Source organism: Gekko japonicus, unplaced genomic scaffold (assembly GCF_001447785.1).
Source record: "Gekko japonicus isolate JY-2015 unplaced genomic scaffold, Gekko_japonicus_V1.1 scaffold2226, whole genome shotgun sequence".
Classification (NCBI taxonomy): domain Eukaryota; kingdom Metazoa; phylum Chordata; class Lepidosauria; order Squamata; family Gekkonidae; genus Gekko; species Gekko japonicus.
The window spans coordinates 35,420-42,609 of NW_015159781.1; positions in this window are offsets into that span (position 1 = coordinate 35,420).

Sequence of the window (7,190 nt, forward strand, 5' to 3'; positions counted from 1 at the left end):
TGAGTTTTGCACAGTTGGAAGCAAAACATAGTGCCTTAATATGTCACATCATAACATGCTCGCTACAACCTGGTTACCCATAAACAGGATTTTTTCTCTAATACAAGGCTGATTCACATGGTCTTTGCATATATGTGTGTGTGTGGCTTTTTTCTGGGGGAACATGACAGAACCAAGTTCCGGAACCTCTTTGACAAAATTCTTTTAAAAATGTTTAAAAGTTCATGAGTTTTCAGTATACAGGTTGAAAACTTCATTTCCCTCTTGGGAGTTCCGGAACCTCTTCTTCTTTTTTTTTAAGCCACACCCACACATGAGGAAGTGCTAAAATGACCCCTTGCTGCCTGCTTGCGCTAACTGAAAACGATTGTATCCTCCACGATCTTTTCCATGCGCCCAATGTGTTACCTGAGCTATTTCTTCTGATACAGTTTCACAGACCACAATGAATGAAATCACGCAAGCCTCCTATGCACATTGCTATTTCATTGTATTAAAGTGCTATGTGTCACTGCCAACCAAACAGAATCAATCGATATCAGTGGAGCTTTGCTAGTGGAGAATTATGTTGCAAACGCACACTCCAGTTTCTGTAGGGACGCAACGGAAAATACTGCGCTCCTCTGTGGTTCTGAGCATTGAGGGAAATATAAAAAGGGCTTTGCAATGCCGTATCTTTGAGCACTGTGCTCTGGTGGTTTAAGTCGACAGGCTGACTGTTCCAAATGGCATCTGGTGTGCAGAATAAACCTTGCAATAAACACGCCCAAGGTCCTGATTTCCTACCTGCTGATTCAGCCCATCCAGGAATGCAATCTGAGCCTGTCAAAACATTCATAAGACCTGTTCGACATGCCCAACTCACTGGGAGGGAAAGGAGAGGGGAGTCAATCAGGTAAGCCAGGCGTCCCCAAAGTGGTGGCCGTGGGCACCATGGCGCCTGCTGATACCTTTCCTAGTGCCCGCCAAGTGCTTTCAGAAAGTGGGCGGGGCCAGCTGGGTCTTGCCCAGCAAGGCTTCTGAATGGCCACTGGAGATCCGATTGGCTGCGCAGATTTTTAAAAACGTCGCTTTGATGGGAGCTACCCCCGCGCCAGAAGGATCTTCACTGTGTGGCGGAAGGTAAGCGGCAGCAGCCATTTTTGTGGCTGGCTCCACCTCCTGCAGCAGCCATGTTGTGGCTGTGCCCACCATGCTGTGTCAGAATCCCAAGGGTGCCCACAGGCTCAAAAAAGGCTGGGGGAAGTAAGCAGACAAAAGGAAGTCATGAGAACAGATGTCTCGGCCTAAACATACCAGTGACCAGTGTTCCCTCTAAGGTGAGTTAGTGTGAGCTAGCTCACTGTTTTCTAGCCTCCAGCTCACACATTTTCGCCTTAGCTCAGGAAGGAGGGCTCCAGAGCAAACAAATCTATGCAGCAGCCAAATTGCTCACTCACAACTTTAATGCCACTGGCTCACAAAGTAGAATTTTTGCTCACAAGACTCCACAGTTTAGAGGGAGCATTGCCAGTGACCATGCACAATTATGCTCCTCCCATATTTTGCTGTTGTGACACATACAGAACACTTGGGTTTGGTAAAGGGCTGTTTTAATATAATAAATGGAAGCCGAAGCACTTCACAGGGGACCAATTGCCTCCTCTGAGTTTCAAGATGGGATTAAGAGCAATGTTCCCTCTAATCTGAGTTAGTGTGACCTAGGTCACCGTTTTTTAGCCTCCGGCTCACACATTTTTGTCTTAGCTCAGGAAGGATGGCTCCAGAACAAACTAATTGATGCAGCAGCCAAATCGCTCGCTCGCAACTTTAATGGCGGTAGCTCCCAAAGCAGAACGTTTGCTCACAAGATGCCACAGCTTCGAGGGAGCATGGGTTAAGAGTGGGCCATGGGTTAGAAAAATAGGTTATGATTGTAACAATTGAATGCACTACAAAGGCAGTGTCCTTTGTTTCAAAGAAAGGTTGGTTTGCTTTTTTCTGTTTTTTTCAAAGGAGTGCCCAATGGTGAGATAACTGGCATAATTCTAGGAAATACCAAATAAGGGAATTGATTCCTTTTCAGAACAATTATATTCTCCTCTTGCAAATGCAGGAGAATTTAATTGCCTAATGAATCAACACATAAATGACTGATCAACCAAGAGAGATTCAGGTGGGTCGCTGTGTTGCTCTGAAGCAACAGGACAAAGTTTGAGTCCAGTGACACCTTTAAGACCAACAAAGTTTAATTCTTGGCATGCACATGAAAGCTTATACCCAGAATTAAAACTTTTGTTGGTCTTAAAGGTGCCACTGGACTTGAACTCTGATCAACGAAGTGATTTCTTTAAGTGGGTGACAGCTCTGTCTGGAGCAAGACCCAAAAGCAGGTCTTTGGGGCTTCACATCACCCTGAAATGAACACCCAGGATTGAAAGGGGGGGGGGGATGACAAATTATTGCCTGTGCAAAGAAATTTCTCCTTTATCAAAAGCTGAGTTTCTATTTTTCTAACTTACACACAATGAGTTTGTTTGAACTAGAACTACACTATAACTAGAACAGGGTTTGAGTCCAGTGGCACCTGTAAGCCCAACAAAGTTTTAGTGTGCAAGCACACTTCCTCAGATACTCGTGCTTGCAAACAAAAGCTCGTGCCTTGACTAAAACTTTGTTGGTCTTAAAGGTGCCACTGGACTCAAACTCTGTTCTGCTGCTTCAGACCAACATGGTCGCCCACAGGAATCTACACTATAACTAGCATTCCTAAGCAAAAAAGGGAGGGGTTTAAGAAAGCCAGGCTCCCCCCCCCCCCCCCCCCCCCCAGCCAGGCATCTTCAATCACTGCTACCATTGTTGAAAGATGTTTAATAGGTAATTGAGGGCCTGGTGTGGCATAGTAGTTAAGAGTGCTGGAGAAGGAGTAGGGGGACCTGGGTTCGAATCCTCACTGTACCATAGAGCTTTGCTGGGTGACCATGGGCTAGTTACATGTACACTCTCAGCCTCATCTATTTCCCGTGGATATTTTGAGGATACAATGGAGGGGAGAAGAATGAACAAAGCTGTTTTGGGTCCCCACTGGGGAGAAGAGCAAGGTAAATAATAGGAAATAAAATATGGGGAAGGGGAAATCTAGCTCTTTGCAGGAGTGATCCTAAGCAGGTCTACTCAGAAGTAAGCATACGCCAAGGAAAATATTTTTAGAACCACAGTTTCCATCAACAATCATGATTTTGTCTTAGTATTATTTCCCTGATGTTTGTTTCTGGTTTGTAAACGCATTTCGAGAAGACCTTTCTTTTCCTCCCTGGAGAAGTATAAGGAATACTTAAAACAAAACTTAAGAGCTGGTGCCTTTGGAAGGCCAGCACTCTCTGGACATCTTCAGAAGGCACCGGAACCTCACAGCCGGTGAGAAAACGGCCTCCTCTCAGAGGTTTAAATAAGGTACTCTGCACACACTCATTGGCACCCTTGCCTGCTGGAAAAACAACAAAAACACAAAAAGGCTCTGTGCGTACATTCAGACGTTCCCAGCTTGAATACCAGACTGAGCTGCTCCGGGCGGGCACCGGAGGGGCAGTGCAGGCAGGGCCTCTTTTTCACGCACCTGCGGCCATTACGGGAGCCAAAGCGCAGAGGCGGCGACTCTCCGGCCCGAAAAGCGCGCGCTTGCGCTCTCCGTGGTGCTGCGGCGGCGGCTTTCGGTCTCCTGGGCAACCAAACGGCTCTCGCGGGAGCTCCTCCCTCACCCGCCCATTTCCCCGGGTCCCCGCGATTGCCGGCTACGTGTTGCGAGCGCGCGAGAAAGACTGAGTGTCGCGCGCGCACAGCTCGATTTCCACTTGCAAGGTGGATGTAGCTCTCCGTTGTGGATAGCCGTACAGGAACGTGCAAGCTGTCGAGCGACCCCCCCCCCTCCCGCGGAGAAAGGCCCTGAAGTAATTCTTTTTTTGTATCTGAAGAAGTGAGCGGCAACTCACGGAAGCGCCTACCCTGCCACATCTTTTGTTAGTCTTTAAGGTGCTACTGGACTCTCTTTTGTGTGTGTGTGGATATTGCGCGTGTGCATGTGCTCGCATGCCTGGAAGCCAATGGCGACTTCTGGCGACCCCCTAATGGGGCTAGGACGTTTCAGAGAGGAGGCATGATAGTCTGCCTCCGCATCCCGAGCCCAGGTATTCCTTGGAGGTCGCCCTTCCAAGTACTTGCCAGGGTTAGGCCTTACTTGGCTTCCGTGATCTGGCGGCCCTGGAGCAATTCTTAATTCACATTCGACACCACTGGATCTAACATTTAAACCCCATTGTTCAGTGCTACAGCATCTGCTTGGCGTGCAGATGGTCAGTCCCCAGGTTCTACTGGTAGCAGGAGCTCCTTTGCATATTAGGCCACACACCCCTAGTGTAGCCAATCCTCCAAGAGCTTACAGTAGCCCCAGTAAGAAGAGCTCTGTAAGCTCTTGGAGGATTGGCTACACTAGGGGTGTGTGGCCTAATATGCAAAGGAGCTCCTGCTACCAGTAGAGCCCACGAAGGACCAGGTAGCAGGCCTGTAGCCAGGATTTTTTTAAAAAAAATTGCACATAAAATTTTCTTGTGGAGTTGTGGATATAACATTCATATAAGAAGAGCAACATTACAGATAAACAGTTTAACATCTACTGTAGGCAGCTGAAGAAGTGTTTCAATTTTGACTATGTTGTTAGTGTCAAGACTAAAGTACATAAGCCTTTCTCTTAGTCATTCAGGACCAATTTGCACTTTAATACTTACAGGCATTGCGATGTCTTGTTGTGATGACAGCTATTGGTGTAGTATTTTTAGATATGCGTGGTTACGAGGTTTCAGATCAGAAGCGAAGTGGAATTCCATAAAGGGAAGCCGTTTCTTTGCAAAATTAGACGTTTTGGGATAGAGTTCTGAGTGGCGTAGATGATCTGTTATCTTCTCTAAGATTAGATGTTCCCAGTTTATTCAGCCAGCATGAGCTTATCAGCTTTCCATCTAGATGCAATAGATGTCTTAGCGGCCACTAGGAGACTAGTGATTAGATCCCGGAGAAGTGGTGGTATTTCTATTGCGTTCCATATGTCCAGAAACAATAAAGCCGGGTCAAACGGTATATCGCCGCTATTAATTAGTTTGATTTGAGCTAGTACATCGTGCCAGAACTTTTGAATGTGGACACATTGCCACCAGCAGTGTGTGAAGGTGCCAGCATTTCCACACTTCTTCCAGCATAAGCTGTAGCCAGGATTTTTTAATTTGGGAGCCTTTAAGTTGGGTGGGCACCAGTGTTCCCTCTAAGCTGAGTTAGTGTGAGCCAGCTCACAGTTTTTTGTCTTAGCTCAGGAAGGATGGCTCCAGAGCAAACTAATTTATGCAGTAGCCAAATCGCCGGCTCACAGCTTTAATGCCAGTAGCTCACAAAGCAGAATAATTGCTCACAAGACTCCACAGCTTAGAGGGAACATTGGTGGGCACCCTTGCACACACACCCCCAAGCAAGCGCCATAAATAAAATAAAAAATTGGAAGTCGGGTTGGGGGGGGGGGGAGGCCTTGGTGGTATGTCAGGGAGCCAAGCCCGGAGAGGTCCCATTGTAGCTATGGGTCTGCCAGGTAGGAGGTGATGTGAAAGACCTCTGGCCTGAGGCCCTGGAGAGCTGCTGCCAGTCTGAGTAGACAATACTGAACTTGATGGACCAAGGGTCTGATTCAGTATAAGGCAGCGTCATGTGTGTTTGTGTATGTTCAAGATCCTGGAACACCCCCACCCCCCATTTTCTCTTTAGGGAATACATTGGCTGTTTATCAGGTACATACAAGATGCACGCACCTTCACTGGAACCCTGCAGAGAGCTATTGAGCTGGTCTGCTGTAACTATGAGACTGAGGAAAGCTGAATTGTACATGTGCTCCGGAGTAATCCCATCAAAGAGCCAGTGTGGGGCAGCGTTGAGAGAGAAGGGGATTCCAATTCCCACTCCACACTATGAAGCCCACTAGGGAATCATGGGAGAGCTCTCTTAATCCAAGGTAGTTCACAGGTCTGTTATGAAGATGAAATGAGGAAGGAGAGAACTAAGCACAGCCCTTTGAGCTCCCTGGTAAAAGTGGACACACATGTACCCAAGTACACTGGAGAGGAGCTGTGTGCGGCATGCAGAAGGTCCCAGGTTCAATCCCCAGCATCTCCATTTGAAGGGATCAGGCAGCAGATGATGTGAAAGACCTGTGCCTGAGACCCTGGAGAGCAGCTACCAGTCTGGGTAGACAACACTGACCTTGATGGCCCAAGGGGGGGTCTGATTCAGTATAAGGCAGCTTGATGCACAGATCAAATCCATTACTTTCAAGTGTCACTCACTAAAGCCCCAATTCTCATGTGCTGTGCGGCCCAAGTTAGTGGCTTGCAATAGCCTCGTATTTTTATGTCCAAATCAGCATGCCCTGATGACTGACAGGGCAATGGGAATACCTTTTACACTCACGTGTGGTCAGCTAAGAGCAGATTAGAGTGGTCAAGCTTTTGGCAGAGTGTATCACCACAGGTGTGTGGCCTGGTTTAAACATGCTGACAAGATATCCCTGTGGAATACTCCTCCATCTACAGAGGAGTAGATGCTGTGCCGGCATGCTAATTAAGCACGCATAGTGGCTTCGGAGCAGTAGCAGCTCAGTTTGCACAAGTGATCACCAGCACCACATTTAACTCAGGTTTTGTGTGTGTGTGCATGCACGGGGGTGAACAGCTGGACAGTTGATTGCTTCTGTCTGCTGGGGGGGGGGAAACCCATGCATGTAATGGAATAAAGGTTGAACCCTTTTAAGATGCTATGCTGGTTTTCTACCAACATTGAGTTTAGACAGGAAAATAATTCAAAACGCCAACCACAAGTGGCACAACCCAGGAAAAAGAAAGCAGCTATAGTACTATAAGCAGAAGAAACAGAATCCCCCGTGTGCATATACAGTAATGCTTGTGCACACCTGCAAACCTCTTCAAGTCTCCAACCCAAGAAGGCAAAGACATTAAGATCTTTCCTGTTCCCTGAATCTTGGCGTACTGTCTCTATCCAGCATGGTGTAGTGGTTAAGAGTGGCGGACTCTAATCTGGTTTGATTCCCCACTCCTCCATGTGAAGCCTGCCGGGTGACCCTGGGCCAGTCACAGTTCTCTCAGAACTCGCTCAGCCCCACC